This window comes from Vitis riparia, chromosome 6 (genome assembly GCF_004353265.1).
Source record: "Vitis riparia cultivar Riparia Gloire de Montpellier isolate 1030 chromosome 6, EGFV_Vit.rip_1.0, whole genome shotgun sequence".
Taxonomy (NCBI): domain Eukaryota; kingdom Viridiplantae; phylum Streptophyta; class Magnoliopsida; order Vitales; family Vitaceae; genus Vitis; species Vitis riparia.
The window spans coordinates 495,451-505,639 of record NC_048436.1 but is presented as its reverse complement, the minus strand read 5'-3'; the positions used below and the strand labels follow the sequence as shown (position 1 = coordinate 505,639).

Here is a 10,189-nt window from a genome sequence, read left to right as displayed (position 1 = left end):
TGAGAATAGTTTAAATCATAATTTTATTATATTAATATATAGTGGAAGTTACTCACAAACAAACTGATTATTTCTTTTTTTTATGATTAAATTGATAATGTTAATAAAACAAAGTTATATAAGTTGTTTGATGAAAACTTATGAGAGATCGATAAACAAGAGGAACTCTCCTTGTTTATTTAATAACAGGTGTAGACTTGTTTGTTTAACACAAAGAAATACAATAGAATTCAGGAATAGTTGTGTATGTAGTAATTAAACATATTAACACAACAGGAAATACTATTGTGGACTTGTACCAGTAGGGACTGTATAAGTTGCATCCATGATGGTTATGGGGACTGTATGACCTTTATCTATGTTGGTCAATGGTAGAACCGGATGGTTGCTTCTCATTTGACGTTGTTGCATTCCTGTGAATAGTTTGTGAAGTTTGTCCATGCATATTCTCTGGCCAGCCCACAGACACCTCCTTCCAAGTGAAGGCAATGCATCCGGGAACACTAGAGATGCCAACGACACCACCAAGAGCAAAGCAGAAAACACGATGATGGTGTGGAGGAGAGCAGACCAAGAAGGAGAGTATTGAGTATGGAAGCCTAAGGCTATGTTTGGTTCCCGGAAAATGCTAAGGAAAGGAAAAAAAAATCATGTGGAAAATTATTTTCTTTAGTTTGGGTGACATGGAAAATAAAATGGAAAAAAAAAATATAAAGGAAAATATTAAAGAAAATATCATAATATTTTCCCTATTATTTTCCTTAAAAAATAATGAGGAAAATAAAAGAAAAAGATAAGGGAAAAGTTGGAGGAAATTTTATAGGGCTCGTGGTATTGTCTTCACCGAGTCTCTTGTTCACCTCTAACTTCCTTTTCATCAGTCATTATGGCTTCTCACCAGCGTCGACCCTTTCAACGGCCACCACTATCACTCCGACCACCTTCTAGTGCCTCTGAAAACCTACCATTTTCAGGCACCCGAGTTCCCATGGATGAAGTGTGTTCTTCAAATCAAGTTCCCATGGATGAAATGAATTCTTCAAATCTAGTGAATGTATTCGGATCCATGTCTTCAGATCAGGTATGAATTGAACTCCTTTCTCTTAACCTCACACTTTATGAATTGAATCCCATTATCAGTCAGACTACCTCCCAACGTCAATTAACTAGATTAAGAATCAACCCGCATTCCGCGTAATCTCAGTCTCCAAATTCTTCTATCTCTCTAATCGCTCCATTCCTTACGAGTTTCTCTGTGTTTGATGTTGGTTCAATTTTATGATCTCTTTCCCTCATTCAACCTTTTCCATACAATTGACTAGAAATTAGGGTTTAAGGTTCCCTGATGGGGGAAAGCCTTTTAAAGTTTATTCAAGGAAGAAAGGGAAGACCTAAGTAAACTTTAAGTAGGATTAATATTAATTAGAATTAAATAGGGATTGGTATTTGTTGGAGTCTAATTAGGATTAGCTAGTTGAGTTATAATATAATTACAATTTGAGTCATGATAGGTTATTAGAGTCCTAGTAGACTTTGGATGTTATAATTAGAATTAGAATCATAATAGGTTATTAGAGTCCTAGTAGACTTTGGATTTCTTAGAGAAGCCTATAAATAGGCTAATCAATGTAAATCAAAGGAATGAATTTGATGAATAATATTATACTTTATTTTATTGCAAGGTTGCAACCCTCAATGGTGAGATTCCATTGATTTTTCTTCTAGGTGAGACTCCTAGAAGGCCTTAATGAGACTCTAAGGTTTTCCATCTTTTCTTCATTGTTTCTTCTTTCTCTCTATTTCTTATCTTATAATTTTCTCTACCATAAAGTTTATTCCTTGTTCCTCTCCTTCCACCCTAAAAATAAAACCCTAGCCCACCTACCCTTGAGTGTAGGCAACTATCCTAAGGTTGTCCTACATCAATTTTGGTATCAAAGCCAAAATTCTTGGCTTGAAGGCATATGCAATTAAGGAGCGGAGCAACTTATGCAAGCATGAGTTCCAAAAAAACTTCTAGCAATCAAGATGTCACTACAATACGCTTGGAGGAAATTTCAGCCACACAACAATCCCATCAAGATGCTATAATACAACTAAATAGCAAACTTGATGAGATCATGAAGTTATTAGAAAAGAGCCAAGAAAAATGACCAATTGAAGAGGAGATCGCAAGTCATCAATTTAGACAATCGCCAAGTCGATCACGCGAAGAACAAGACAATTTTATGATGGGGAATCAAAGAAGGGCCAAACTTTTTGAGCTAGATGATGATGTGACAAAAAAGGTACGTCTTGAAGTTGCTGAATTTTATGGAAAACTAAATCCAACAGCTTTTCTTGATTGGTTTATGTCAATGGAAGATTACTTTGATTGGTATGCAATGCCAGAAAATAGAAAAGTTCGTTTTGTGAAGGCAAAGTCGAAAGGAGCAGCACGTCTATGGTGGCATAATATTGAGAATTAAGCTCATAGAACTGGCCAGCCGCCTATTGACACATGGGACGAGATGAAGTTGAAGATGAAGGAGCACTTTCTCCCAACTGATTATGAACAACTTATGTATACAAAATTGTTTTCCCTTAAACAAGGTACCAAGTCCGTTGAAGAATATACAGAAGAATTCCATAAATTGAGCATTCAAAATCAAGTGCGGGAAAGTGATGCTCAACTTGCAGCTCGCTACAAAGCTGGACTTCGAATGGAGATTCAACTTGAGATGATAGCTGCACACACTTATATCGTAGACGATGTTTATCAACTAGCCCTCAAAATAGAAGAAGGCCTCAAATTCCGGGTTTCCAGGCGTCCAAGTTCACAAATTGGGAGCACTTTCTCCAACAGGACAGCAAGCAAACCTTTAAGCACATCAAACTTCAGCACTCCTAATCATGTGAATGGTGGGGGCAACACTCAACAAATTTCGAATGTGGCTTATAAGAATGGTAATAAGGGTAAAAATTCAATGAGTAATGGAGATAGAAAAGCAGATGTGACTCCTTTATGCTTTAAGTGTGGTGGGCATGGTCATTATGTTGTTGTATGCCCAACCAAAAGTTTACACTTTTGTGTTGAAGAACCAGAATCTGAATTGGAAAGTTACCTAAAGGAAGAAGAGACCTACAATGAAGATGAAGTTAGTGAAGAATGTGACTACTATGATGGTATGACGGAAGGACATAGTCTTGTAGTACGACCTTTATTAACCGTTCCAAAAGTAAAAGGAGAAGAAGATTGGCGACATACTAGCATTTTCCAAACACGTATTTCTTGCCAAGGGAGATTATGCACCATGATCATTGATGGAGGTAGCAGTTTAAACATAGCTTCACAAGAACTTGTTGAGAAGCTAAACCTTAAAACAGAGAGACATCCAAATCCATTCAGAGTAGCATGGGTTAATGACACCTCTATCCTGGTAAGTTTTCGTTGTTTAGTAACATTCCTTTTTGGTAAGGACTTTGAAGAGTCTGTATGGTGTGAGGTCTTACCCATTAAAGTAAGTCATATTTTACTTGGAAGACCTTGGCTCTTTGATAGAAAAGTTCAACATGACGGCTATGAAAATACATATGCTCTCATACACAACGGACGTAAGAAGATCCTTCGTCCAATGAAAGAAGTCCCTCCAATTAAGAAGTCAGATGAGAATGCACAACCAAAAAAGGTACTTACTATGTGTCAATTTGAAAATGAGAGCAAGGAAATTAAAGTTATTTTTGCTTTAATGGCTCGGAAAGTGGAAGAATTTAAAGAACAAGAGAAGGAATATTCAACAAACGCACGTAAAATCCTTGATGACTTTTCTGACTTGTGGCCTGCAGAGTTACCTAATGAACTCCCTCCTATGCGTGACGTACAACATGCCATTGATTTGATTCCCGGTGCCTCATTACCAAATTTACCAGCCTACTGAATGAATCCAACAGAGCATGCTGAATTGAAAAGGCAAGTTGATGAATTACTTACTAAAGGCTTTATTCGTGAAAGCCTAAGTCCTTGTGGAGTTCCTGCCCTACTAACACCAAAGAAGGGTAGATCATGGTGGATGTGCGTGGATAGTCGTGCAATCAACAAAATCACAATCAAGTATCAATTTCCAATTCCAAGACTTGATGACATGCTAGATATGATGGTTGGATCAGTAATCTTCTCAAAGATTGATCTAAGAAGTGGATATCATCAAATACGTATTAGACCAGGGGATGAATGGAAAACATCTTTCAAAACTAAGGATGGATTGTATGAGTGGTTAGTCATGCCGTTTGGACTAACCAATGCTCCAAGTACCTTCATGCGGATTATGACGCAGGTATTAAAACCTTTTATTGGACGGTTTGTTGTTGTCTATTTTGATGATATTCTTATCTATAGTCGATCTTGTGAAAATCATGAGGAACACTTGAAGCAAGTAATGCGCACTCTTAGGGCTGAAAAGTTTTACATTAATTTGAAAAAATGTACTTTCATGAGCCCTAGTGTTGTATTTCTTGGCTTTGTTGTGTCTTCTAAGGGTGTTGAAACAGATCCGGAGAAGATCAAAACTATTATTGATTGGCCAGTACCAACAAATATCCATGAGGTGCGAAGCTTCCATGGAATGGCTACATTCTATCGATGATTTATTCAAAATTTCAACTCTATTATGGCCCCAATTACTGAATGCATGAAACCTGGTTTATTTATTTGGACCAAGGCGGCCAACAAGGCATTTGAAGAAGTCAAATCCAAGATGGTGAACCCTCCTATCCTATGCCTACCGCACTTTGAGAAAGTATTTGAGGTGGCCTGTGATGCTTCCCATGTGGGAATTGGAGCAGTCCTTGGCCAAGAGGGACATCCTGTGGCTTTCTTTAGTGAGAAGCTCAATGGGGCAAAGAAAAAATACTCCACATATGATCTTGAATTCTATGCGGTGGTGCAAGCAATTAGGCATTGGCAACATTATCTCAGTTACAAGGAATTTGTTTTGTATTCAGATCATGAAACCTTGCGATATCTTAATTCTCAAAAGAAGCTTAACTCTCAACATGCAAAATGGAGTAGTTTTCTTCAACTGTTTACCTTTAATTTAAAGCATTGTGCAGGAATTGAAAATAAAGTAGCTGATGCCTTTAGTAGGAAGGCCCTTCTCTTAGTAAACATGTCAACCACTACAATTGGATTTGAAGAATTAAAGCATTGCTATGACAATGATGCTGATTTTGGAGATGTTTATTCCTCTCTTTTGAGTGGTTCAAAAGCAACATGTATTGATTTCCAGATTTTAGAAGGGTACTTGTTTTATCGTTTATGCTTACCAAGGACTTCTCTACGTGATCATGTCATATGGGAACTTCATGGAGGCAGAATGGGTGGACATTTTGGACGAGATAAGACCATTGCTTTGGTGGAAGATCGCTTCTTTTGGCCTAGTTTAAAGAAGGGTGTTTGGAAGGTTATCAAACAATGTCGAGCATGTCAAGTAGGAAAAGGTTCAAAGCAAAATACGGGGTTATATACGCCATTACCAATTCCTTCCAAACCTTGGGAAGACTTGAGCATGGATTTTGTACTTGGATTACCAAGGACACAACGGGGCTTTGATTCTATATTTGTTGTGGTTGATAGATTTTCCAAAATGGCACATTTTATCCCATGTAAGAAGGCTTCGGATGCTTCTTATGTTGCTGCCTTATTCTTTAAAGAAGTAGTTCGATTGCATGGATTACCACAATCCATTGTTTTTGATCGCGATGTCAAGTTTATGAGCTATTTTTGAAAAACCTTGTGGGCCAAGCTAAGTACTCAATTAAAATTTTCAAGTTCTTTTCATCCTCAAACTGATGGACAAACAGAAGTTGTCAATCGCAGTCTTGGTAATCTTTTGAGATGCATTGTGAGAGATCAGTTGAGAAAGTGGGATAATGTCTTACCACAAGCCGAATTTGCTTTCAATAGCTCCACTAATCGTACTACTGGGTACTCACCTTTTGAAGTGGCATATGGGCTAAAACCTAAGCAACCTGTTGATCTTATACCATTACCTACTTCTGTCCGCACCAGCCAAGATGGTGATGCATTTGCACGTCATATACGAGATATACATGAAAAGGTACGAGAAAAAATCAAAATCAGCAATGAGAACTATAAAGAGGCAGCAAATGCACATCGAAAATATATTCAGTTTCAAGAAGGTGATCTAGTGATGGTTCGTTTACGACCAGAAAGATTTCATCCGAGCACATATCAAAAGCTTCAAGCTAAGAAAGCGGGTCCATTTCGGGTACTAAAGCGGTTGGGTGAGAATGCTTATTTGTTAGAGCTCCCTTCAAACTTGCATTTTAGTCCAATATTTAATGTGGAAGATTTGTATATCTACCATGGCCATCACAATGATGTAAGTGAAGAGTTGGATCTTCAATTACCACCTACTCTTAGCCCATGTCCTGAGATCGAGTATGTTCTTGATGATCAACTTGTGTCTACTCGACAAGGTGGATACCAAAAAATTTTGGTGAAATGGCGAGGCAAACCACATTATGAGAATACATGGATTACGACAACGGATTTTCAGAAGATTAACCCCGATCTCTATGAATTGTATCAAGCATCTAACTCGTCGGGAGCCGAGTTCTTTCAAGCCGGGGAGAATTGATGGGGGAAAGCCTTTTAAAGTTTATTCAAGGAAGAAAGGGAAGACCTAAGTAAACTTTAAGTAGGATTAATATTAATTAGAATTGAATAGGGATTGGTATTTGTTGGAGTCTAATTAGGATTAGCTAGTTGAGTTATAATATAATTAGAATTTGAGTCATGATAGGTTATTAGAGTCCTAGTAGACTTTGGATGTTATAATTAGAATTAGAATCATAATAGGTTATTAGAGTCCTAGTAGACTTTGGATTTCTTAAAGAAGCCTATAAATAGGCTTATCAATGTAAATCAAAGGAATGAATTTGATGAATAATATTATACTTTATTTTATTGCAAGGTTGCAACCCTCAATGGTGAAACTCCATTGATTTTTCTTCTAGGTGAGACTCCTAAAAGCCTTAGTGGGACTCTAAGGTTTTTCATCTTTTCTTCATTGTTTCTTCTTTCTCTCTATATCTTATCTTATAATTTTCTCTACCATAAAGTTTATTCCTTGTTCCTCTCCTTATACCCTAAAAATAAAACCCTAGCCCACCTACCCTTGAGTGTAGGCAACCATCCTAGGGTTGTCCTACATCATTCCCAATGGGAATTTCGAGTTTGTTTGGATTGATATTTGCTTTTTCATTTTTTTTTCCCCTTCAAACGAGGGTTTGAATTCGATTTGAGTTATTTCTTAGGGCTCTATGGACCAGTGATTTCAGGTTTCAAAATGGGGATTTTGAATGTTATTAGGGTTTCGATTCTCTTTATTGTTAATTGCAACTTTGAATGTAATTGGGAATCAGGTTGTCTTGGTTTGTAATTGTAGATTTCGAATATAACTGGGGTTTAGGTTCTTTAATCTACACTTTGGTGATTATGAATAGGGTTTGGGTTTGGGTTCGGGTTCTATCTATTTTAAGTTTGAAGGGTCTTGTAGTGCAGAATGGGGCTGATTGATGCAGTTGTTTTGTAAATTTCCAATAAATTTTTGTTGGGTGTTTCAGAATAAAATAGTTCTGTGAAAATAGTTTATGTCATTTTTTTTTTCTTTTTGGAATTGAAAATTACACGATCATTGAATTTTTTGTTCCAAAATGATTGTGTAATTTAAATAGCTTTGTTGATTTGCTTTCAATACGGATTCACTGCATGAATGATCCTAAGTTTGTGGGAGATATTTCTCTTTTTATCACTCTTGTTTGATTTGTGAACTTGTTATCAACTCATTCTTATTTCTTTGATTTTAAGGAGTAAATGTAATTTTGCTTATTGTGCTTCTACATGTTTCTTGACAAATGCTAAATTGTCCAGACACCTGTTCTGAATTGCTTTTTCCAATTGATGCATTGACATGGATGTGATTTATTGAAAAATTGGGATGACTATGGAGAAGTAGTATGGGGATTGTTTCATGTGATTTTGTGTTCCTCACTCCTTGTATTGATAGCTCAGCTATGTTGGTGGATTATATGGCTGAACTTTTTGGATATAAATTATAGACTAGCTGAATGCTTATGATTCATGGTGTTCACCACTTTTCTTCTTAATTTCTTTAGATTCTGTTTGGCTCTTGGGGAAGGATTAGTAAATGTCTACAGATGGCTTTCATCTGTAAGCAGTTTCTTTTAGTCTCTCTTCTCAGGTTTTTCCCAAGAACCAAATAGGGGGTTTTAGGTAGGGCACAATGTTGAAGGTAGAATCGTTGTGTTGTGTCAAATGTATGGGTGTAATTAATGGGTTTCTCTTGTATGCAGAAATAGCATCCAGATAAGTGGACGAGAACCCCTTCTGTATTGGGTGAAGCCAAGCGTAAATTCCAGCAAATTCAGGGAGCCTATTCAGGTAATATTTAATTCTTCAAATTCTTTAGAACAAGGATTTGGGTATACAGATTCTTCTCGATATGAGATGTGGTGGTAGCTCTCCTCCAATTTCACTTATAAACTTTTTTTGCCTCTTGCATTTAAGTTGTATCCGAGCAGTACTATCAGACCAGAGGAAAAGAACAGTGTACAACACAGGCTTGTATAACCCTAATGAAGAGGAGGACGAGGTGGGTGTCAATTTCATGTTGTTATTTATGCATTTACTCCCAGATTCTATCAAGATTTTAATAATGATCACTATTTTTCCTTTTTTGCTTCTCTAATCACAGGGCTTCTCTGATTTCTTGCAAGAAATGATATCACTTACGACCAATGTCAAGAGAGAGGTAAGAATTTTCCATATTTGCAGTGTTTTCTTTTTGTTTCTTTGTAGTTGTTATCAGTGCTCTCAACTGTGAGTGTTTTGCAAATGTACAGGGTAAGATCTACAGTAGGGAGGAACTACAGACTATGTTAATGGAGATGGTCCGAGACTGAGTCTCCTCAGCTGTTTTGTGGGGCCTCGATTTTTTACAATTCTCGGAGCATGAAGAGAGGTCGATGGGAAACGAAATCAATGGTGGACAGAAGTTCACGTATCCCTGTGTATGGGACCAGCAGTTAGTGCAGTTAAGGAACTGGGCGGTAGCAGTTTGCTTTGAACAATCGAGTGTATGGCTTTGAAGGAGAGAGTTGATACAAGTTATGGGGCGGATCTGATTGATTGATAATCAAAGTTCCCATGATTTTTGGCTGTTTCCAGTATTTACTGGTGCACAAAATTGAAATTGTCAAAACATGAAAGCTGTAATAGAGAACCATCTTGATCGATCTGAGTCCGAAACTCAGTCCTCCGTTGTGTAAAAATTTTGAATGAGCTTTTTAATGGAACCACTTTGAACTAGCTTGACTATGACTATTGCTGGGGATTTTTTTCTTCTTTTTCAAAGATATTATTAAAAAATTGATGCTTAAAAAATCAATACAAAAAAGTGGTAATTTCTGTAATAGTTTTGCAAAACTAATTTTTAGAAAATAAGAGCACAAAATTTATTTTATTATTTAACAAATTGATAATCATCTAAGACGTATTGTTGATTTTGTTTTTCTTTCATTTTTCCTTGACTTTTTTTCGTGGTTAATCAAACAAAAATAAATAAATTTTTTTTTCTCTTGAATTTTTCATGGATGATCAAACAAGTGAAAAAATTTATATTCATTTCCTTAACTTTTTCTTTCATTCCATTTTTTTCTCAAATTTTTTTCTCATGCATTTTCCGAAACCAAACATAGCCTAACTCAATTCCACATACAACCACAAATGCAAGTTTGCTTGCAACAGTCACTTTGATGGTTGTGGGATGGGCTTCTCAAATTGTACCCCCTTCTGGGTTTCTCCTTCACCCTACTACCCCCCTTTTTTTTTACAAGATTACCGTAGTTTAAAATTATATTTCTCAAATTGCCTTAGTGAAAAAAATAATTTCAAATCTATCTATAGTTTTTGTCAAATAAAAAAAAAGAGAAAAATAAATTTTTTTATTTCCTTTTAAAATAGCCTCTTCGAAAGATGACTTATTTCCTTTTAGAAAAAATATTATAATATAAAAATTGTTATTTCAAGATACTCTTTCTAAAAAGATGATTTTTTAAAGGAAAAAAAAATAAGTGAAGAAATGGAGACAATTTTTTTTATATATAT

The 10,189-nt window shown here is 36.1% G+C and overlaps 1 long non-coding RNA gene across 1 annotated transcript; it reads left to right on the top strand.

The window, feature by feature from the left end:
• Nucleotides 1–7,678: 7,678 nt before the first annotated feature.
• On the top strand, nucleotides 7,679–9,401 carry LOC117916174. The gene is made up of 5 exons (XR_004651530.1): nucleotides 7,679–8,296; nucleotides 8,377–8,464; nucleotides 8,605–8,675; nucleotides 8,778–8,834; nucleotides 8,926–9,401. It is a non-coding gene; the product is annotated as an uncharacterized LOC117916174 (long non-coding RNA).
• The last annotated feature ends 788 nt before the right edge of the window (nucleotides 9,402–10,189 follow it).